Raw genomic sequence first — 23,846 nt, 5'->3', positions numbered from 1 at the left:
AAGGCAGAGGAACGATGCTATTGAAGAACACAGTGTGTATTCATCCTAAGCAAAGCACGGGTCTATCTATTTTGCCCAAGGACCGTACATAAAACATCTTGTAAGCACTAGATCCCTTGCATAGATCATCTGTCGTCACACCCTTCAACCAAGAGTCACACTCTGCAAAATGAAGCGTAGAAACTGGCATTTTTGGACTCCAGTGGTGGACAATTTGGGCACATTGGGGAAGTAAGACGAGATGTCCATGCTCTTGTCTGGTAGTGTCTGCCACTCCACAAGGTGTGCTTTCTGGCATCAGATGTCCTCTATCACATCTGTTCATCATCAGGAACCACCACAATCCAGCTCTAGCTGAAGACCCAAGGTCTTTGCTCCAAGCAAAAGGGTTTCCTTGTATTCATGGATTCTAGCACTCCCTGTCATGCTCAGCCCTTTGCATGTATGGAAGGCAGAACCACTAGCTACTGGACATGGTATCTAATCTAACCGCAGGAAAAATGACACTACATTCTAGGATATTATAGGAGTCTATCAAGTAAGCCAGCCTGTTTTTTTTTTTTTTTTTTTTAAAAAAAAAAAAAAAAAAAAAGACATGCCTGAAAGTTCAGGCTATCCAGTACCACCTTATAGCTTGGGAACCTCCCCTAAGATACCTCTGGCCTTTGCTAAGAACACACCATTCTCTGAACCTCAGGACCATGAAGCAGACTGTGGTGGTTTAAATGAGAATGGCCCCATAGGCTCATATGTTTGAATAGTTAGTTCCTAGGTGGTGGAACTACTCCCAGTTGGAGGTGTGTCACTGGGATTGGCTTGGAGGTTTCAAAAGACTTGAGCCATTCCCACTGTGTCTCTCTGCTTCCTGCTGGGAAATCAGGAGAGGAGCTCAGCTGTTCCTGCTGTCATGCCTTAGCTCCGCCACCATGGCTCCAACCCTCTGAAACTGTAAGCCCAGTTAAACCCTACTTTGAATAAGTTGCCTTGTCATGGCATTTTGTCACAGCAATTGAAAAGTATGGAACACAAGGGCCTTGTTTTAAAAGAGAAAGTGCTCAAGGGAGAGCACTAAGGGTGTCCCCAGATGTCCCCAGGCCAGGAGCCCTAAGGCAAGTCTGACCCTGGAGACCTGGGCTGCAGGACGCATCCTTCGCCTTCAACCACAGTGCCTGCCTGGGGTTCTCTACTCCCTGTACCCTGGGCTCTTGCACTGAACTATTTGCCCTGGGGGACCAAGGATGGACTCGACTCCTTCATCTCCACAGCAAAGCCATTCATTCAGAGCTGAGACTACACAAATGCTGACCCATAGCCATAATCCTCTGAGGGACAGTACAACAAACTGTGCTGAAGAGAATCTGGAGAGAGAGTGGAATTTGAAAACTGCCAAGGTCCTCTGTTCCTTCTAGAACTCTCTTTCTCTCCACCTCACAATGTGTCCGATGAAATGAATTCACTGCATACCCATACCCTCCAGAACACCCGACGTCATCCCCAAAGATTCAAACAGATATGTACTTATAGAAACTACAGTCCATTCTTGCCTTTAATTTGTTCTAACATAAACCATCAAGCCACTGTAGCTCTGCACAGCACACAGCCTCACACAGAGCCCAGCTGATGCCTTGGCCTTGTACCGCACGTACGCTTCCTCTTTCCATAGCGCCTGCTGTTCTCCTGTATCCAGGGGTATTTGGCTATAGCTGAATTAGTTCCTGTGTCCATGGGAGCAGGAACTCTCTTCGGTTTTTCACTCTTTCAAATCCATTAGAATAAAAATTCTTAGATCTGCTTTGATATGCCTAAGAAAGCATAGAGATGGCAAAAGTTCACTCTACTGGGGAGAAAGAGAGAGGGGGGGGAAAAGAGAGAGGGAAGGAGGAGGGAAAGAGAAAGGGAGGGGTAGAGGAGAGGGAAAGGAAGAAAAGGAGGGATGGGAGAAAGGAAAAGAGGGGAGGGGACAGGAGAGGAGGGTAGTGGAAGGAGAGAGAAGGGGAGGGAAGGAGAGGCAGTTTAGGGGGAGGAGGAAGAGGATTCTATGACTAATTATGTAGCCTCACCACTGCCCCCTCCCTGTGCTTGGTTGTAAGCCTGTGCCACTGTCCTAGTGTATGTTTTCTCTCTGTCTATGAATCCCCCTCACCCCACCCCATGTGTGTGTGTATGTACTTGTGTGCATGCTGGCACACATGTGTATAGGACAGTATGTGAAAGTCAGAAGTCTCTTTGTCTGTGGTATCTTCCCCAAACACCACCGTGTTTTTTGAGACAAGGTTTCACTGACTTGAAGAATATTGACTGAGCAGGGCCAGTTAGCCACTGAGCCTCAGAGATCCAGGTGTCCTCACCTCCCCAGAGCTGGGGTGACAAGTATGTACCACCATTTCCAGATTTTCTGGTGATCTTAACTTCAAGGTTCTAGTAATGACCTAATTCAAGTCCTCTTGCAGAACAAACATTTAACTTCCTGTGCCATTGTCCCAGTCCTTATTTTTGGTCTCTATTTCTACCTCTTCCTCCAACAGAACTGGACCCCTCTCTACTTGACTAGCAGCTCTGAGAGCATCTTCTTATCTAATCCCTAGGGTCTGACTTTAGAGTCAAAGTTAAGGACCACTACATCCAGCTCAAACTCAGGCAGCATTGCTGATGCTGATGCAGATGCTGCCTGTGAGCAAAAGCAGGGTCTTTTGGGATGGGAAGGGGCATCTTTGAGAGAACAGGATTGAAATAGAGTCTCATGCAATGTCATTAAGACATCAGATGGTGGGGGAGCTGAGCTTGCCCACTCTACCTCACACAGGGCACCAACTGAGAGGAGGAAAAGGTAGCTTTCACAAGTTCTCCTCAGGCCATCCAGAGACTGGCACACAGATGGAGGACCCAGAGGTACAGGGAGGGCTTGGAGGAAGGCACACAGTCTATCTCCTAGAGCTATCCTCACCAAGCAGAATACACTGGCCAACACTTTGAAGACACTCTTTATGACGTGCACACTCTAGTGAGGGAGACTGACAACGGAGTGTCTGGCAGGCAGTGCTTGCTTTAACTCCCTCTCCTTCTGGACTAGCTCAGGGCTGGAACTCCCGGTACAGTAAGGACTGCCACATGAGAAGGGGCAGTAACTGCTTCACACACACCGCACCTACTTATAAAACTACAGCCAAAAGGCAGGAACCCCAGGAAGGTTGAACTCACATTCCACCATAGCATAAAGACCAGTACAGGGGGATCCATCTTCTCAAGGACTGCTCCATACTGTCATTATCAGCACTGTCAGGGCTCGAAGTCTCCTTGGGACACAGCCAACATGGCCATGGGTGGTGTCCACTGACAGTTCTGCTGATTTCGAGCATACTCTTCTGGATTCCTGAGCCGTTTGGCACTTTGGGAAGATGGGCAATCAGAATTCCCTTAATCCAGGCTTATCACAGGCATCTGACCAGCAAGTGTCCCAAAGATTAACTATGTCTGACTATGCATATCAATGAGGGGGAAATTAATGCCTTGTTAAGATCTGAAGCAAGGAAAATCCACAGCACCTAGATAGTGGAAATTGGGCCAAGGGACACCTCCTGTCCTTGGCACAGCTGTTCATATGACTTTGAGAAATGTCTACACACTTTATTGTTAAGACACAAGATATTATTTGCTCTGCAGAAGGGGTTATCAACAAAAAAATCAGCAGTAAATTGTTGTGTGCACATATGGTTTTCTGTTCTCTCTCTCTCTCTCTCTCTCTCTCTCTCTCTCTCTCTCTCTCTTCTCAAGCACTCAAACACATAGTCATGAACCATATAATGATGTCTCTGGTGTGCATATATGAGAATGGTCCCATGGATTGTTTTACCTCATGATGTCATAGCCATGTCAGCTTCCAGAGATCTTCCCTTAATGACTGAGCGACCTAACAACCCCATTCCTCCAAAAATATCTTCATCATTAAGTGGCATTCATCTATACATATCACAAATATATATATATGACATGTACTTAATAGCCCTGTGTGGGAGGGAAAAGGGAGGTGATGTGTTATGGAAACTAAACAGGAAGATGAAAACCTGTTTCCAGAGCTGCAGAATCAAAGGCTAGGTTCCCCTTCCAATCTGACACCTGCTGAAGTTCCAGAACAGACAGTGGGGCTCCAGTGACAGAGCAGGCACCTCTGGCCTTCTTAGCAGAAGCCATATTCTAAGCTTCTGAAATGACCCTACTGGACCAGGCTAGCTCATAGACCCTGTGGCCTGGGAAAGACCAAATACTAAGGCAGAGATGAGTCTCATAAATCCATCACAGTCCCGGAAGCAACAATCATGTCCTCATTCACACAGTGGTAAAAATGCTCCCAATGGTCAGTCCCCTTTCCTCTGGGCTGTGCAGGGTTTACTTCACAGCTTTCCTATCATGTCAAGATAGCAGGGGACTCACAGTTCCAGTACAGGAGAACATAGAAAAACCCAACTGAGAACTGAGTGTGGCAGTACACACTTGTAATTCCAGAACTGAGAAGGATGACACAGAATAGGGAGGCCAAGTCCAGTCTAACACTAGAGAAAATGTGTCAAAAAGCACAGCAAGGTCTGGAGAAATGGCTCTGAAGTTAGGAGCACTGGCTGCTCTTCCAGCGGACCCATGTTCTGAGCACCCACACGGCAGCTCATAACAAACAACCATTGTTACTCCAGTTCCAAGGGATTTGACCTCTTCAGAATCCTGCACAGTCATGGTGCACAGTCATACAGTCTGGCACACACATACACACAGAATAGTAATTAAAAACTAAAACCAACACGGGGGCTGGAGAGATGGCTTAGAGGTTAAGGGCAGTGGCTTTTTTAGAGGGCCTGGGTTCATCTCTTATCCCTCACATGATGGCTCACAACTTTCTGTAACTCCAGTTCCTGGGGATCCAATGTCCTTTGCTGGCCTCTTTGGGCACCAGATACGTATGTGGTACACAGAAATTCATGCAGCCCAAACACCCACACACATTAAAATAAACAAATAAAGCAAAACAGAATAGAATGGAAAAGGAGAAAGGAAAGGAAAGCATGAGAGGAGAGGGCAGTGGGGGAGGATGGGGGAGAGGAGAACCACTGTCTTCATACTCTAAGATTCTATCCTGGTAAAATTAGACTCAGGTGAGTGTAAGCTAAAGATGTGAGAGACCCAAGCGCAAACGTGACTGCAGACACAACTCCTGGCTCTCTTCACTCACATCTATGGGTGTTTATTCAAAGTCCCAGACGAAGATGTAAAGTGAATTGGTTAAGAGAACTGTAGGCTTTGTCCAAAGCGATGGCCTTCAAGGAGAATGAGCCATCAACCATGCGAAGGGAGCTGATGCTGTGAGTGGTAGCAGTGAGGGGCGGAGCATCCTAAGAAGGGTTTGTGGCACATCCAAGAAGGCATCTGGAAGGTGAATGAGAGTCAGACGGGTAAAAGAAAAGGAAAGGAGAGAGAAACATTCTGAAATCCTTGTGGTTCTCAGCCAATCCAGCATCACACACAAAGGAAGCCTGTGAGCAAGACCTGCTGGGGGCACTCAACCAACCCCCAAAGATGCCTCCAGAAGCCTCATCGTCTTTAACTCAAACCTTGAAGTATTGCCCCAAACTCAGCCTGCACCACCCCGGCTCCATTACTACTTTCCAAAGACTTCAACAGCTCTAGGAAGAACCAGTGAAGATGCCAGCTGGCCAGTGAGAGGTCTGGTGGCTCCTCCACCCCACACTGCCAATGGAGACCCAAAAATGAAACCAGAAAGGCCTGCTGCCCCCTGTCCTCGAGAGTTAAGACTCCTCACACACATCCCATATTGAACAATGACTGTGGAAAGAGCTGAGAAATTAAAGATGTTTGGTATTGATTCCAAAAATACTTTTGCTTAGGGCAAAATACATCTTTAATTACTTTCCTAGTAGCTGTCATTTTTCATAAAGCAGTCTAGCCGACTCCTGCCAAATCACGCAGCAAAGATTGTTTTCAGTGAGATGCCATTTCATAATATCAAAGATCAGAGAAGGTTGTAAAAGTTCCTTCATGTGCGAAGTTCAGCAAATGCTTAACAGACTTGTCCTGCTTGTGAAACGGACACACACTTGCACTCTGACTGTGACAGGTGGGCATAGTACCTGTAGTTCCCCTTTGTCTCTCCATCATTGCAAGCTCTTTAGGACAAGATATATACACACTTGTGCAAATAACATCCACCATAATTTTCCTTTTTTGGTTAAATTTATTATTCATACATTCAAACTCCTTTCCCCCCAGGCAGTTAGAGACAAAGACCATGATAACACCAGAAACCTACAGTTGTCTGAAAATATGGAATAGTGACCCAGTTTTTTTATCCTTACTCATCTGCTGCCAAAATAGAGCAAGAGAACAGAAATAATTTGAACCTGTCCCCATGTATAGTTTTGATTAGAAATGACTTGGACAAGATGAAAACTGGGAGGAGAAACACACTTGCACGTACACACACACACACACACACACACACACACACACACACATGCACAAATGCAAATTTACCTCTCGGCATTGGAATCAATGTCCAAATCTAAAATTGATATAATTGACTGTTAATTAATTCCCTTGATATTGTCATTAACAGTTGGGAGCAACAAGTATCCTAGGTAGCCTCTCTAAATTATTCAGAAGGCCTCAGATCCGTTAACAAGGGTGACACGTGATTGATGCCATGCTGGAAAGGGGAGTTAAACCCCTTGTCCATTTGTATGGTGGAACCTTAGTGAATGGAGATTTTTTTCCAGAGGAGGGAGCCATGCAGCACACAGGGCAGAGGGACCCAGTTTCCTCATAGCGTTCTGGGTGGTGGGTCTAGACACCTGCTGTTAAATCTTCACACATCAGAGCCTCCTTTTATCAAAAAGATTGGCAGGAAATCCTCACCAGATTATGGGTGTAAAATGCATCAAAATAAGCATGCCTTAGAGATGAGGAAATCTCAGACACTCATCTGGAATTAGGGCCAGATAAGAGGAATAAAGGAATTGCAAATGAGAGAAAAACACAATCCTATGGGCCCAGGGAGATAGATGTCTTGGTTGGTAAATGCATTTGCTATACAAGGTTAACAATGTGAATTCAGAGCCTCAGAACTCATTGAGAAAACTAGATACACTGGCTATGTCCACAATCCCAGCATTCCCATAGAAAGATGGAGACAGGAGAATCATGTGGAAGCTGTGTGTCACCTAACTGGAGTACTCAACAATGGCAGGAGGAGAAGCCCTGCTCCCAAACAAGGTGAAAGGTGAGAACCAACTCTAGAAAAGCTACTGCCTACCTGCCACATGAATGATGTTTCAAGCATGAATCTACACACACACACACACACACACACACACACACACACACACACACACACTCCTGCCTCAAACATATCCAGGGTAAGAAAGCAACTGAGAGAACACACCCAGGTCCCTGGAGCTGGAGTCTGGCGCTGTCCCTGACACTGTGCTTCAGCCTTTCTACTACTTGGCTTCTGTGGCATGGCTCATGCCATCCTCCCATCTTTCCTTCCCATCCACATTCCAATCTCTCCTGTGAGTTCCCAGGGGAGAAGCCAAGGCCCGTACATAATGGTCATTGTTCCACCCACAGCTATTGACTGGTGGCGTCTCCTGTCTAGGTAAGTCTCATACCATCTAGTGAGTAGCTGTAAGAAGACAGGTGAGCAGCTAGAGGCCCTGAACAAGGCTGACTGGGACAGAAGATGGACAGACAAGTGGGTGTACTTTAGAGCATCACTTTCTCCTCAAGTCCCAGAAGACAGTGTCTATTTACCCTGAAGCAGGCCACCCTGGGGCCTTGGTAACACTTCAGGTTCCCCAGAGGCAAGACTAAGATTTCTACTTAAATCCAGGCCTGCTGCCAAGCACAGGGCGACCACACCAGGCAAGCCTTTTCCTCCCATGGAGGCACATATCTTCACTGGTGATTAGGAACCCAGGATCACAAGTGCCTGTGTTGTGCCATTTCAAACATATATAAAGATAAAAAAAAAATGGGGTGAAGATATGAGAGCAACGAACAGGGCCATGACCTGCACTCTGTTACTTCCTTCAGAGGACATCCTGTGAGACATAGGATGGGTCCCTAGTGTGAATTCCACAGAGCTTGGTGACCTAGACTCATAAGCAAAACAGGGGTTGCCCCATTCACACGGGTAGATGGTGTAACCCCAAGTGTCAACCCCTGCCTGGAACCATCTTCCGGTTTCCAGAAGGGTAGAAAAACTCAGCTGGACACCTTGCCTCTCACCCCCTGTGATATTTGCCAAGCATTGAATGTCAGAAAAACAAAGCAAAAAGATGGGAGTACTTTTGCTAGGAAGAGAAACCACGTTCTCTGATTCCAATTGTTTATTCGAGACTTAAAAAATAAGTTGGTTCCTGTTTTTTTTTTTTTTTTTTTTTTTTTGAAAAAGGACTCAACAAAATAAATCGAATAAAGTAAAATAAAATTCAGCGAGGAAGCACTTGAGAGTTAATGTCATAAACCCTCCTTTGACAAGTGGCTTTCCATCATCGAGCAGCTCCATCGATGGCCTCGGGATGGTGGCCCGACCGTCAGCTGGCAGATGAGGGACGGATCCGCTTGTCAGGAAGCCAGCAGATTGCCCTGGAGTTGTTTGTAATGACAGGCGACAAAGAATGACTGTCCAGAGTGATCTGGGGCTTTATACAAGCTCGGTGGTGGGCATCTGGGGACATCCCACTTCCTGCAGCACCCTGAGCAAAATGTCCCCACCTGCGCAGGTCCTTAAGGCCATCCTCTACATCCCACGATTTACACCCCAGGCCGGTCCATTGACTGTCATCCAAGTTACAGTAAATATTGTAGTAAAGATTATGAATCCTCTGTCCTTGTGAATCACCATACTCCCCACGCTGAGATTTCTGTCTTTTTATTGTCACACTGAAACCTTTCCAATCACTTTTTCTTTTTACATTTGATCTTGATTGTCTTAAAAAATTAATCAGACACATGTTCACTATATTTTTTATCCAACTGTCTCCAGAATGTTTTTTGACAATTTAGAAAAATGTTTTGAAAAATAGTAAAAGGAAATATTTAAGTAATTAGGAGCCTCACGTCGCTGGGCCAAGTGAAGTAAATGAACGCAACGGAAACATGTTTTACATATTTGTTTAATTATTTTTTTAAGTACAATGAAATTACATTGCTCTGGGGAAAAGATTTATAATCTGGACTCTGTCTGATGCTTACCTCTTTGGGGGCTCTATGTGTAACTGAAGGGATAGAGGCTGGGCCGAGGAGTGGCTTCCATTGAAAATGAGCACTCCCCACCCCATAATGTCCACCAGACCTCACTCAGCCTCTTCAATAAACATACGGAGTCAAAAACATATGCCTGTATGCAGAAGCATCTTGAAGACGTCTCAGAACCAGACTGTGGTCCCAGGGACCTCCCAAACAGAACTCTTGGTACTGCCACTGTGAAAATGAAGCTGTTATGATGCTTTACATGTGCTCTTTCTAGAAGCCAGACAACCTCAGAGCAAGAGCCCTGGCATAAGCCCATGCCACCCTGATTTTGGGAACAGAACATGGCAAGCATTCAAAATGACTTGACTATTGCAAGGACTACATTCCACTACATCCCTGGCTAAGGGAGGTTGGGATTTTTCTTCCTTCCTTCCTTCCTTCCTTCCTTCCTTCCTTCCTTCCTTCCTTCCTTTCTTTCTTTCTTTCTTTCTTTCTTTCTTTCTTTCTTTCTTTCTTTTTTTTCAGGCTTGCAGTGTGAGTGCTTGCCAAGGGGGTCTAAGAGGAGAAAAGGACTCATAGTATGAAAAAGACCACTTCTAGGGAGGGGCTGGAGAAATGGGTCAGAGGTTAAAAACAGATTGCTGTTGTTGAGAAGGATCCATGTTGGCTTCTCAGCACCCACATCAGACAGTTTGCAACCACCTTGTAACTTCTTGGAATCTGATGTCTTCTTCTGGCCCCAACAGACACCTGCACTCATGTGCATATACCCTCACCCAGACACACACATATAAATGTAACTTAAATCTCTTTTTTAAAAGAAAGAGACCACTTGCTAATACTCAGTTGATGTGCTACCATCCAGTTCTGACTCTCTCCACCTGGAGGGAACATAAACCGCCCAATTCCAAGTAAGACTGTCCTCATTTGAGACACTGGTCACCAGCTCAGGGGCTTCTAGGTCATCCATGTTTGTCACTTATCTGGAAAAGTACCGTGATCTCTCCAGTTCAGTAATTCACTAGAATTAGACTGTCAGGAGATCACTATACTTTCAACCATACTTTTATTAGGAGACATACTAACTAGGACCAGACAAAGAAAAATGCACACAGGCTGAGGTCTGAGATAGGCTCTGGCATTTGAGTGTGTTCACCAACCAGGACTCATCATTGACATTGTCTGCTTACTTGGTTTGGTTTGTGAGAAAGGATCTTGCTATGGAGTTGAGACTGGTCTGCAACTTGCAAACTAGACTCACAATCCTCTCTCATCAGTCTCTCCCTCTTGAGTACTGGGATTACAGGCAGGGGCTACCATAACCGGCTTCAGACCTTTCATTGGGTGCTATTTCATCGGTATGACTGATTACATCCTTGGCCAAGTAGTGGAATTGAGTCCCCAGTGCCCTCCCTCTCTCCCCTGAAAGGCATGGTGACTCAAAGACCATAGTCAGTCTTATCGTTGACCATAGTCAGTCTTATCTTGAGTCCTCTTGTTAGTCTAAACTCAAGTGATACCCCAGAAACTCATGAAGAACAAAGACAATCAAGGCTACCACTTAGGAAACCACAAGGATTTAGTTAGTCTGTCTTCAAGAACCAGGGATGGGGCCAAATTCTATCCAATCCTGAGACTCCCTTGGATGACACTGGCCCTTTGAGATGTGACCACTTTGACCAAAATCTATATCTTTACCACCGTTTTCACAGCTTATGAGAAGGTAAAATTCCAGTTCTATGACTCATGTGGCTACCCAGATACTTTCACTCACAAGAGACCAGCTAACTGCCTCTGGCCATGGCCTGGGCCAGAAGCCTCTGTTCTTCTCTGAGGCAAATCTAAGTTGAGACATGAATTTATCTGTGGTTTCCAACTGTACTCCACTCTACCAGGACTGTTGAGTTTAATTTCCTACTTACTGAGCACTGGAATTCCCAATGAGGGATCACAGCAGACAATGCCTGGCTACTGCCATCCATGCATTTATATTGTCTACTTTTGGGAGTGAGGCACACCATCTTCCTGGTTTTCCTTGGAGCAGCTGAACAACCTTCTTCCCATCTGTGCATTCCTTGGGGTCTTGCCCCCAAGGTCACAAGGCCAATCATCATTTTTCTTCTAAATCATGTAGAACTCTCTCCTCTGGGAAGAATTCTTGTTGGTTCCCTCACCCCACTCCCCATTTCTGACATGCTTCTCATGTCATTACTGCCTGAAACATGGATGATTCCATGGGAAGGTCACCAGACATGGAGTCTGTTAGTGACAGACCAGGTGTGTTACTGGTCCACATGCTCTGTACCACTGCATCCTTGCAGGCGGGGTTTGAGAGATGGCACAGACTTCAGTCAGCCCCTGGTAAACTCTAAGCCAAAAACACTCCTCAGGACAGTTGGATTCTGGACTGCATACACATAGTCCTGCCAGGCAGAAAAGCTCTGGGGATGCGGGAGAAGCCACCCAGGAGAGCATGCTCCAGTTCATGTTGGCCCGAGGAGATTTCCCACAGGCTTGCTCAGCACCTTCACAGCCACAGCTCCCTGCAGGGCCTGGGAAAGTCCGGCTCTGAAACGACTTCTTTCCCCTCATGCTTTTCTTCCCCAAGGGGGCCTCAACCAGGCACATGCTTCCCTAGGCTCTGTAGGGGCCAGGACAAGACAAGGCCTTTCCTCTCTCAGGCCCAGGCAACTGTCCCAGGGGCTCTCTGCTCCCAGAGGCAGCCTGGAGCTGTGTGACCTCCAGAGGCTATAAGAACTCGCCCAGGGAAAATCTTTGACAAATTGCTCCAAGCCCTTTGGACTCTTTCAATGTTTTATTCCTGTTTTGGTCCCTTCAACACATTTTTAATGGCAGATGTAGAATGAATGTGTTGAGGTAGAATTTATTCACTGACAATAACAAACAACCAAAAGAAAAAAAACAATAATAGTAAAGGTGTCACTTTTCAGTATTTCCTGGCTGCAGTGACAAAATTCCTGATCATTCTAGGTTTATCCTGTTGCCATGTTGGAACACTCAAGCCGAAACAAATTTAGGAAAGGAAAAGGTTTATTTCAGCTAATAAGTGACATCTTTGAGGGAAGTCAAGGCACGAAGTCAAGCAGGAACTTGAAGCAGAAACCACAGAGGAAAGCCACTTGCTGGATCTCTTGCTGACTCAAACTCAGCTGTTCATAAACCTCCAGGACCACCTGCATATGGAATGGTACCACCCACAGTGAGCTAGGCCTCCTACATTGATTAATAATCAAGACAATCCCTACAACCCACCCACAGACCTATTTGGGCAGTCCCTCAGCTGAGACTCCCTTCTGGGAGTCACTAATCTGTGTTACGTAGACAGTGCAAGCTAACTATGGCACTGACTGAGCAATTTAAAGCAGGAGAAATTCACTGTGGCTTACAGCTCCAGATGAACCAGTCCGTTGTTGCAGGGAAGTCATGGTGACTGTGGGAACTCAGAGCTAACTTGTTCACATCTTGGAAGACTAGGAAGGAGAGAGCTTGGGCAGACAGAAAGGCAGATATAACATTCAAGATCTGCCCTATTGGCTTATATCTGTGAGCTACAGCCTGCATCTTAAAGAATCTGCTATGTGCTAAAACAGCAGCACCCCAGGGGCATCAAGTATTCAAACAAAGGAACCTGTGGGGGTGCTTTACATTAGAACATGGCTCTCAGCCTTCCTAATGCTGCGACCCTTTAATACAGCTCCTCATGTTGTGGTGACCCCAACCATAAAATTATTTTTGTTGCTACTTTACTACTGTAATTTTGCTACTGTTATGAATCATAATGTAAATATCTGCTACACAGGATCTCTGATATGCAACCCCTGTGAAAAGGTTGTTTGATTCCTTACAATCCACAGGTTGAGGACGGTTGCATTAGACCCATAACTGTTCCTAATGTTAAGCCCCTCTCTCAATTGCTGAGGATGGAGCACTATGCTAAGCATTTTGTCTACTCTATCTCATGGCATCTTTTGTAACAGGCCTCTAAGATCTGGGAAAGACAGAAATAAGTAGTCCCATTTATGATACAGAATCTGAGGCTCAGAGAATACCAGCATTTTTTTTTTAACAGAAAACTACAACCAGCCCATGGGAAACCTGGACTTTCATTTGATCATTGGAGACTCCATGGGCTGGGAGAGCCTGCAGAGGGCTCTGGGATAACCTTCCCTGAGCAGAGCAGGGAGAAGGTTCTACACTAGTATCTATGAGGGCCACCTTCTTTCCCTGGGGAGTAGCTGCTGATGCTTGCAGATAGTGGATTTGTTTGCTTTGTACATCCCAACTCTCCAAGCAACAAGTTCACTGTTTCCCAGGATAGCCTTTCATCTATAGATCGTCACACCAAGTTTTGCCCACAAGCAATTTGTAGAGGCTCCTGGTGGCATAAGGACACTGACCTAGCCACCAAAAGGTGAAGTAGAGATCTATGACTCCCAGCTTCTGGGTGTGTTGAATTGGGTCCCTGCTGGCTCTGTGACATGGTTATCCTCACATTTCTCTTTAAGGTTCCTACAGGGAAGGATGAAGTTCCAGTAGACCTTCCAACATGATCCCACATGGCATCAAGAATGGATGTGAGAGATCAATGCTCAACTCAACAAAGTAAGTCTATAGACTATCATTACAGGAGAGAGGGGTCTGGCAGACATCAATAGATGGGCAAAGTGGTCCCCAGGGATGAAGACTCCCAGCTTCCTTTCCAATTCCTCTCTGTCTGGCATGGGTACACTGCATGTGGGTGTTTCAGGGAGTTTCTAGTATCCACACTATGGGACATCAAGGGACTAGGGAAGAGAAATTGCTTCTACTGTAGCCCAACAGTAAAGACAATGCAAGGGATTTCCCTGTATGGATGCAAGGTTCACACAGTAGAAATGACCTCAACGCTGGGGAGTGCACAGTCTAGTAGAGAAGACACCCTCTCCTTCACACCATACCCACACAACTTAAAGTTCAAATTGTTGAACTTTACTACTATAAAGGAAGTAGCTGGTGTTGCCAGGCAAAGGGAAAGAAGCCATGAAATGACTTCCTAGAAACACGCAGACGCCAGGTTATAGAGAATATAGCAGAACACAGTAACAAGAGATGTTATTTTCTGTGTGCCAGATGCTGCTGAAGGATTTTAAACAAGGGAGAGTGTGATTTGATGTATGCTTTTAGAACAGTGTTCCGGCTGCTATGTGGAATTGGATTGACTACTACAGACAAAGAGGTAGAGACACAAGGCAATAGGGCAAGATGGGAATAAGAAAGGCAAAAAGACAGAATTACATCATGCATTGAAAAGGGAGAAGGGTGGGAGAGATGGCTCAGAGTGCAGACTGCTCTTACAGAGGGCATGAGTTTGAGTCCCAGCACTTACACTGGGAAGCTCATAACCACCTGGGACTCCAGTTCCAAAGGATCTGATGCCCTCTTCTGGCCCCCATGAGCACCTGCACTCATATGCACAGAACCACCCCCTACACATACACAAACACATAATTAAAAATAATAAAATTAAAAAAGAAGAGGGAGGCTTGCTAAGGGTTTAGACGCAGAAGTGAAAGAAAGTAGGAAGGAAAAAAATTAGTTTAGCCAAAAAAACTGCTTGATGGTGATGTCTGCTGATGTCACCAGACAATCTGGCAGGAATGGGTGTGTTCTAAAGAGACAACTTGTGCCTCTTTTTGGAAGAATGGACCCCAAGAAATTAGTATTTCCCCAGGAGTCTCTTGCTGGGAGAAGCCTTGGAGGCAGCCAGAGGAAGAACTTATCTCCTGGAGAAAGATTTTCAACCACTCAGATGGGTTTTTGTGGAAGATTTGTAACTGAGACTGGGGTGAGCAGGGACCACACCTTCTGTAGTGCTTAGTTGCACATACTTCTTGATTTCTATTTAAACTCTACCCCCAAGTCCCCCACGATGGCTAATCTTGCTTATCTAAACCCAAGCAGGTAGGCACACCTGTGAGGGATTGTTCTTGACTGCATCATTTGAGATGGGTAGACTCACCTTACATCTGGGCCACATTTCCTGGTGGCAGCCTATATAAAAGACATAGAATAAGGGAGCTCTCTCTTTGTCTGCTTGTCCTTACTCTCACTGGCAAGTTCATTTCCTCACTGATACTAGAGCCTACTTCTTGGGGATTCCAACCTATACTGAAGATCAGCTGAGAAATCCTGCCTCATGGACAGAACAACTATTGGATTCTTGAACTTTCTGTCAGGAGACTGCCTTTGTTGGAATATTGGACCACAGCCCATAAGCCACTCTAATAAATTATACATTTGTGTGTATCTATATTGATCAATATATCTATATTAATATATATTCTATAAGTTCTCTAGAGAACTCTGACTAATACATCTCCTGAAGACAGATGTCCTTGTCCTATTAATCCCATCAGGCCAAGAATAAGACCACTACCACAATTTCTGAGCCTAATTTGAAGCAAGCTTTATTAAGTAGCAGCCAGGGCAATGGACACAGACCAGGTCTGTACCCAGGATCCCCAGGTTATAGGGCTGACTTACCTTAGACAGGAACTTATAAAGGCAAATGAACACAAGGCTACATACTTCCTGCCTTAATCCAATCAGGAGCAAGCATGCGTCCTGACATACTTCCTGTGCAGTTGGCACAACCAAGCTTGTTTACAGAACAAAAACATGTGACTTGTTATCTTATGTGAAGAACAGTCCCAGCATTCCAGGAAGTTAACTGTCCTTGGACAAGTGGGACTTACAGGTTAGAGGCATTTTGTTTTACCGATCTCTTAAGCACAGTAATTTAAGCTTAAAACGTAACTTTAGACACCACAGTCCCTCTTCCCCATGTGGCCACATTACTCAGTTTTTCTCCTTTTTCTGTTCAGCTACTAGGGACCACTTTTAGGCGAGCATCTCTGTCTCTCAGAGGCATCCATAGCAACAAAGAACCTCCTTCAGTTTGAATCCCTCTGAGTTCTTCTTCTCCCATGGGCATCACTGGGGGCATCACTCTGCTCTTAAAGGCCTTGTGGGATTCAGTAATTCTTACATGACAAATCTCTCTTTCTTAAGGTCATATAATAAGAACCTAAACAGGGAATTCAAAACCCATCACATACATGGTCCTAGGGACAGTATAAGGTGTGTCTGCCAGAGGAGTGGTGAATCTTGGGGGGTAACTTGGAATTCTTCCTATCACAAAAGTTTGGTTGGAGCTGAGTCAAGGATCTCAATTAAGCTTTGGGTATATTGATTTCCCTGATTGTGGCAATGTGACCTGTGAACAGTCAAACTTGGGTGCTTAGAGAAGCATACACTGAAGATACAAAGTTGGGAGGAATCATTAGGTAACATCTCTGAGGACTGGTACAATTACCAGAGACACTGGGGGTAGAAAGGAAAAACTATGTAAGCATGAGTCCTGTGAATGAGGGTTCTTGGGAAGACCTTGTCTGCCTACACTGATAAACAGGTCCATGACCATGGAGAGTTTGGGGAGCTATGGCCTAATTATATTTTCTTTGGGGTTATCCTTAGTCCCAAAGCAATCATATTTTTTGTCCAATTCTGCATCAGAATTGATATCTTGATAAATAAAATCCTTTGGAATATGTAAAGTTAACAACACTGTATTCTCCACTAGTAGAAGGGCTAAGAAAGCTATCAGATAACAATGAGGCCTATAGATGAGATCCCCCATCTTGCTGTACCCCACCCTCTTATGTTTCCACCAATGAATTTTTTAAAATGTCTTATTTATAGCTTTCTTCATTTTTTCCTATGTCTTCTTATAAAAACTCCATGAAACTGCTTCCACACAACATTGTATTTGGGGAGACCTAAATATTCCCAGGCCATGTTCACTCATATTTAATTCCAGAGCAAACTATTTCTTATTCCCTTTGAGGTGAGTGATGTGAGAGCTGGGGGGGGGGGTTGTTTGTTGTTTTTATTTAGACAGTCCTGAGGAACTCAACATTTAGCGGCTGGGTGGAGGATGTGTATTAAGCCAAAATGATGAAGAAGTTTGTAGGTAAGCTAGGAGGAAGAGGAGAGAGAGAGAGAGGATGTATGTGTATTTGCTTTCATGTGTAGTCAATTCCACCAAAAATAACAAGTGAAAAATATCCTTTGGACTTGACTATAACCAAAAGATTACTAGTGACTTTGAAATAATATATTGTTCATGGTATAGAAAAATCAAACATGAATTTAAAAGAGCAGGAAGGGAGGGCATTCAAAGATGGATTTGAACATTCTAGAGGGAAAGAAAAGCTAAGCAAGTGGGCATAACTGAAGAAGTCATGATCTTGAGACAATGCAGGGGGCAGGATCCAGGCACCTGAGGTGGGATGGGCCTTGAAAGACACAATCAGTCACACAGAGGGGATGCTGGGAAGGGGTACTATTAGCAGACAGTGGGGAAGGGAAGAAACAATTTAGTGTCTTCACTTTTCTCAATCTGGAGTGAGGCTGAGGCTGACTAATCAGGGCTGGTTAGGCAGGCTGGAGCTTAGCAAAGATTGTTGTGAAATTGAACTATTGGAGGCAAGAACTGATGGGAGGCCCTGAGGCACAGGACTTGAAGCTAGATGAGGAGCCATTTGAGAAACCTTTCTAAACAGCCTTCTGCCCATAGATAGAACTGGTAGTCTCCTACTTTGCTTCTCTGTTGTTGTGATAAAAACACTAGCCACAAGCAGCACCCTGACCACAGTCCATCACTGAGGGAAGTCAAGGTAGGGACTGAAATGGAAGCCGTGGAGGAACTCTGATGATTGGCTTGTTCCCCACGGTTTGCTCAGCCTGCTTTCTTATAGCAACCAGGACCACTGGCCCACTGGTGATACCACCCACAGAGGACTGGGTCCTTCCACACCAAACATTAATCAAGAAAATGCCCCCACTGACACACCTACAGGGAATGCGATTAGAGGCATTTTCTTAATTGTGGTTTTGTCTTCCTAGATGACTCTTGATTGTGTCAAGCTGCTGAAAGCGTAGCTAGCACATGGCTCACGGATGTCTCCCTCAGCAACAAGTGCAAGTGCTACGCTGATGTCAGGATTAGATATCAGTTTCTTTCTCCTCTTCCCACGTGGATGGAACCTCCTGTAGTAAAAACTTGTGTCTCTTCCATCTACTGAGGAATACTGTACCCAGCCACAGGCATTGTGTCCCGAACTGACAGGAAGAGGACCCATGGGGGGAACAGACAATGAAGACGGTGAAAGACCACTCGTGACAGACAGCACTAACAGGATGGTTACCTCTGGCCACACAGGGTGCCCACGCCTTCAAAGGGAGTCTGGCCCTCAGCTATAATACTAATTTTCAAATTTGCATATTTTTTTGTGGGTATATCCATGATTTTTGTATTTGAACCCAAACATGTAGAGAGGAGTTTCTAAAATATGATCTTGTTATTAAGAGTAATAATCCAGGGGCTCAAGAGATAGATCAGTGGTTAAGAGCACCGGCCACTTTTCCAGAGATTACAAGTTCCATACCCAGCGTCCACACAAAGGTTCACAACTGCATGTAACTCCAATTGCAAAAGATCTGACATGCTTTTCTGGCTTCTTTTGGTACTGCATGCATGTAATGCACATAAATCTATGCAGGCCAAACACGCACATACATAAAATGGAAGTAAGTAAGTTTTTATTTTTTAAAAAAGAAAAATGTGCCTGATCTTATTATATCTTGTTGTGTCTTTTCAGTTGATGTCCCTGAAAGGCCTGCTCTTTTCTGGGGGGAGACAAGGCAGGGAGTGGATCTAGGGAGACGGGAGGTGATGGGGACTGGGAGGAGTAGAGGGAGGAGAGACTGCTGTCAGGATATATTTTATGAGAAAAGAACAAATTAAAATTATTAGTAGTGATAGAAGAACAAGAACAAGAAGAAGGAGGAGGAGGAGGAGGAGAAGAAGAAGAGCAAGAACAAGAACAAGAACAAGAACAAGAGCAAGAGCAAGAGCAAGAGCAAGAACAAGAACAAGAACAAGAACAAGAACAAGAACAAGAACAAGAACAAGAACAAGAAGAAAACAAAATCACAAAGCTCTCCACCAACCAGCTGTCTCTGCAGGCTGAACCTGACCCATGAATCTGGACCACAGAATCCATTCTCAAGGCTGCTGTGCTGTCTGTGGTTCCACCCACCTGTGATCACCCTCCAGTACTCCTGTGACATACCCCAGTGACCCCGTTTCCCTAGCACAGTCCCCTGTGGGCAGTTCACATTCCTGGTGAAGCTGCTGCATGCAGTAGTCCATGGAGGGATCCATGCACCTAGCACAGAGGAGAAAGAGAGGAGACAGGGCTGAAGGAAGTGACACAGAGGGGAACGAGCAAAGCAGCCAAGATGGACCAACAGGAAGGATGGTAGTGCTGCCACGGTCCTGCCGTCTCCTGGACCCAGGCTTTCTGTGCACACTAAGCAAGTCATTAAGTCCCCTTCTCCGTCGTGGATTAGTTCCTTCAGTTGGAGGAGGGTTAAGCTCCTCCTAGCTATAATTGCCATTGCTCTGCAGAGAGAAGGAAGGAAAAGGACACATGAAATGTGTTTGTCTTCTCATCTGAAATGTCTCCCACAGGCTCATGTTTTCAACACATCTCCCTGGTTACTGGCTCCGTTTAGGAGGGCCGTGGAGCCTTCAGGAGGCAGGGCCTTGTTGGTAGAAGATGGCCAATTTGAGGCAGCCCCTAAAAGTAAATCTCTGCAGGGTATACTAGGGCCCTAGTTTCGGCTCACAATTTCTGCTTCCTGAACTTAAAAACAGAATTTCCCAAAATCCCTCTGAGGCTGTGAGCAAAATGAACCTTTACAGCCTTAACTTGCTTCTGTCAGACACAATGCACGTGGCTAGAAACAGAGTTCCTCAGTGGATGGAAGAAACACACATTGTTGCTCCACTTGGGTCACAGAGACATGCTAGTATTTATACAGAGTGACCCTTACTGCAATTGCCTGTGGTCTATCATACGGATAAAGGCATTTAAAGTCAACTCTGACTTGTGTTAATAACAAAAGCATCAATGTCTATGGTCCAGCTCTTTCCTGCTTTCTGCCATTTCTGACTTCAGGGGACAGGCACAGCCCCTGACTTAAGGTCTCTGCTATCACTTCTCCTGGTACAACATTGGTCCCTCAGAACTCTTGTTAGTTTTATGTTGCTGTGACAAAGTGGCTGAGGACATGAGTAAAGGATGAAATAACTGTTTTGTTTCATGGATTCAGAGATTTCAGTTCATGGTCAGCTGCTCCCACTGCTCTTAGACCCCCTGCTGAGACAAAAGCATGGAGAAGAGTGTGATGAGGGAGAGTTGATTGCTTCCTGGCAGCCAGGAAGTAACAAGAACAGAGAAGCCCTGCCTAGAGGATGGGGATGCCTGTTACAGGCTGTGTCTCCCTCTTCCCTCACAGCCACACCCAGAAGTGCACTTTACTAATTTCCTTGATGTCTCTCAATCCAATCAAGTTGCCGATCAAGATTAACCTCTGAAGTACCAAATAAATAAGATCAAATGGAAGATAGAATATAGGGGTCACCACTTTCTTATATCTCCATGGGCCAAAAACAAATCCTGTTTCTATGGTAAGCCCATAGAAGTAAAGGCTGAGTTGATGTCTTTTAACATGATTGGCATAGACAAGACAAACCAGGAGCTGAATGGTGGGGTTTCATTATTCAGACTATTGCAGAGGACAGCCCTGTACATAGCAAAGCATTCTTGGAATAGAATGGCTTGATGAGAAACTATACAAGGCCTGAGTGGTCAGGGACCCCAAGAGACAGCAGTGCTTTGCAACCAGTGCAGCCTTTGAACTATTTGTTTTCAGTCCTGAGGATTGAACCCAGGACCTCACATGTGCTAAGCACTCTGCCACTGAGCTCACGTTCTTAGACCCACTGGTATTTTCCTTTTCCTTTTGAGACAGAGTCTTGCTGAATTGCACAAGTCTTGAACTTGATGTATAGCTCTAGCTGGTCTTGAACTTGCAGTCCTCTCCAGTAGCAGGGGTTGTTGGCTTGGACCTCTAAACCTGGCTGAGTCTTCCTCTGATGTAGATTGTCTGAAGAACTCTGAAGAAATGCCCTTCTTCCTGACCTCAGTTTCCCTCTGAATAAGAATAGCACGGGCAAGAGTATCTTTGAGGCCAATAACATTGGGCATGTCGGGGGTATGTGACTGCAACATACATTCTTCTCAGGCTGTGTCAGAGGTGAGTGCCCTTGACTTTAAGGGTAGACATTGGAGGGAGGAAGGTAACAAGAAAAGTTACCCACATCTTGCCCTGTTCCTTTACCACAGAGCTTCTTCCCAGGAATAGGGAGGAAAATGTAGGTGTAGCTCAGTGTACAACCTTGCACACAGGAACTAGCAGAGGCAAGTGAAAGAGGGGGTGACTCATAGCATGGGTTCCCCAAAGTAAATTCAGGATTCTTTTCTTTTTTTTTGGTTTTTCGAGACAGGGTTTCTCTGTGTAGCTTTGCGCCTTTCCTGGAACTCACTTGATAGCCCAGGCTGGCCTCGAACTCACAGAGATCCGCCTGCCTCTGCCTCCTGAGTGCTGGGATTAAAGGCCTGTGCCACCACGCCTGGCAAATTCAGGATTCTTTAACACACAGCAATACATGTGGATGCTGAGAAAGTGGGAGGGGAACTTCTTTTCACATGCCTCCATTTGCCTCAAGAGCTTAGGCTTCCCCTGACAACAGCATGTTTAGACCCAATTTTGCAGCCATTACCCTTTCACATAGAGAAATTCCTTAATCTTGGCCTCTATCGTGAGAGACAAGCTGGTGGATGGCACCTGGATAGCATTGTAAGCTAGGTCAAGGACCCAAGCCAACAGCCTTCATATTTCCTGAAATTGTCCCATGGAAATCACCCTGATGATGTAGGCTTCATGAACACATGCAAAAGAAAGCCCAGAGTGGCGTTCTGTCTGCATCACCCCAAACTGTGCCCAGGGCATAAAGACAGCTTATCTCTACCCCACTGAGGCTCTGCACCTTAAAGAAATGGACTCTCAGGCACGTGGAGGGCAAGCCTCCTTTCCTTCACTTCCAACTAGGCTTTGCTCTGTTTGCAGCTGGACTCCTGGGCCAGGATGCAGTCTGGCAAAGTGGCAGTGCGCGTGGGGCTGAGTGTGGAACTCTTTGTAAGCACATCTGGGCCGCTCTGCAAGAAGAAGCTGCTGACAGACTGTTTGCCAATAAAGAAAGTCACAGAGCCTAATAGCAGTCAGATGGAGTTCGGGCTTGGCTGTGCTTCTCAGGATGTACCTAGGCGGGTCCAGGCAGCTTTCTCCCTGGGGAACCCAAGACAGTGCAGACTCATGGCTTCCTCCACTACCTAAGAGCCAAGAAGCCTCTTTCCCTTCTGCGAGGGGCCAGGAATTCGGCCTAAGGCGTTCAGAAGCATTACCTCCAAAGCTCTGGCCCATACAGCTGGCTTCTATTGGGCCACCCCCTTGATTAGCATATTGCTATGTGGAGCCAAATTTCTCTGGTGCCCAGAACTCATTGCCAGCTCATTATCTCACATGGTCCTCCTCCCAAGGTGACTCCTAGAAGTGACTTTCAATCTTACTTTTCTGCTCATTGCCTGGTACCAGGTCTGAGCAGAGAAGTTACCCAAATGGTCAAAGGAATGGAAGGGATTGTTCATTCTCAGCTCCAGCATCTTGGTAGCAGCCATGCAAACCCACACCACAAAGAGAAAACAAGAAAACCCACAGGAGTCCATAGCATCAGCAGGCATCCACAAAACTGGATTGATTGGGTATGCATGGGAAGCCACCCCAAATCTTTCACATTCCCAGCTTTCAAATGTTAATCACAATCGCTTCTACACTCAAAGTCTTACCTTTGTGGTCAGTAAATAACAAAGAGATGTGGGCCGCTCTGGGTGGGAGCAGAGGGCAGGACTTCAACCAATTCACCTTCCCTCTGTTTCTCCACCTCTTCACCTCAAGATTGTCTGGAAGTTTCTAGAACTTCTCTGAGCTCCACATGAACATTTTAGCACTAGGCCCTGCCCCAGTGTTCCATTGGATCCACAGTTCCAGGTGGGCAAAGGTTCCTATCAAGCTTTGTTTAAAATGAGATTGGGGACATTTCTGTATGAAGGGAATGTCCTTGGGCTTTTATTCAAAATCCCCAGGTTCTCACTCTAGCCCTGTCCCCTACTGGTTAAACAGCCTTGAATTTCACACCCTAAACTTCAAGCTTCCACTTTCCAAAGAAACAGCACCTGCCCAGATGCTTAATGTGGGCCTGGTACTTGGTGGTCACATGGTGCCCCCTGTGACATTTCATCTTTGCAGAAGCAGAAAGAGGGGGGAAAGTGTGGGTACAAAACCCCAGCAGGATATTTGGGTGCCACCATAGTGTATAAGACATGGAGCCGAGACAAGAGAAAGAAAAAAACGTTGGGGTGTTTTCTCCCAGGTGCACACTCTACAAAGCCACTGCAAGACATCCTGTTCATGCTGTTGTTGGGGGTGGGAAGCCCAGCCTGGGATGCAATCACCACAGACCTCAAACTGCTGTTTACAAATGTGGGGCATTTGCT

Source organism: Peromyscus leucopus, chromosome 1 (genome assembly GCF_004664715.2).
Source record: "Peromyscus leucopus breed LL Stock chromosome 1, UCI_PerLeu_2.1, whole genome shotgun sequence".
Classification (NCBI taxonomy): domain Eukaryota; kingdom Metazoa; phylum Chordata; class Mammalia; order Rodentia; family Cricetidae; genus Peromyscus; species Peromyscus leucopus.
This window is presented reverse-complemented; position numbering follows the sequence as displayed.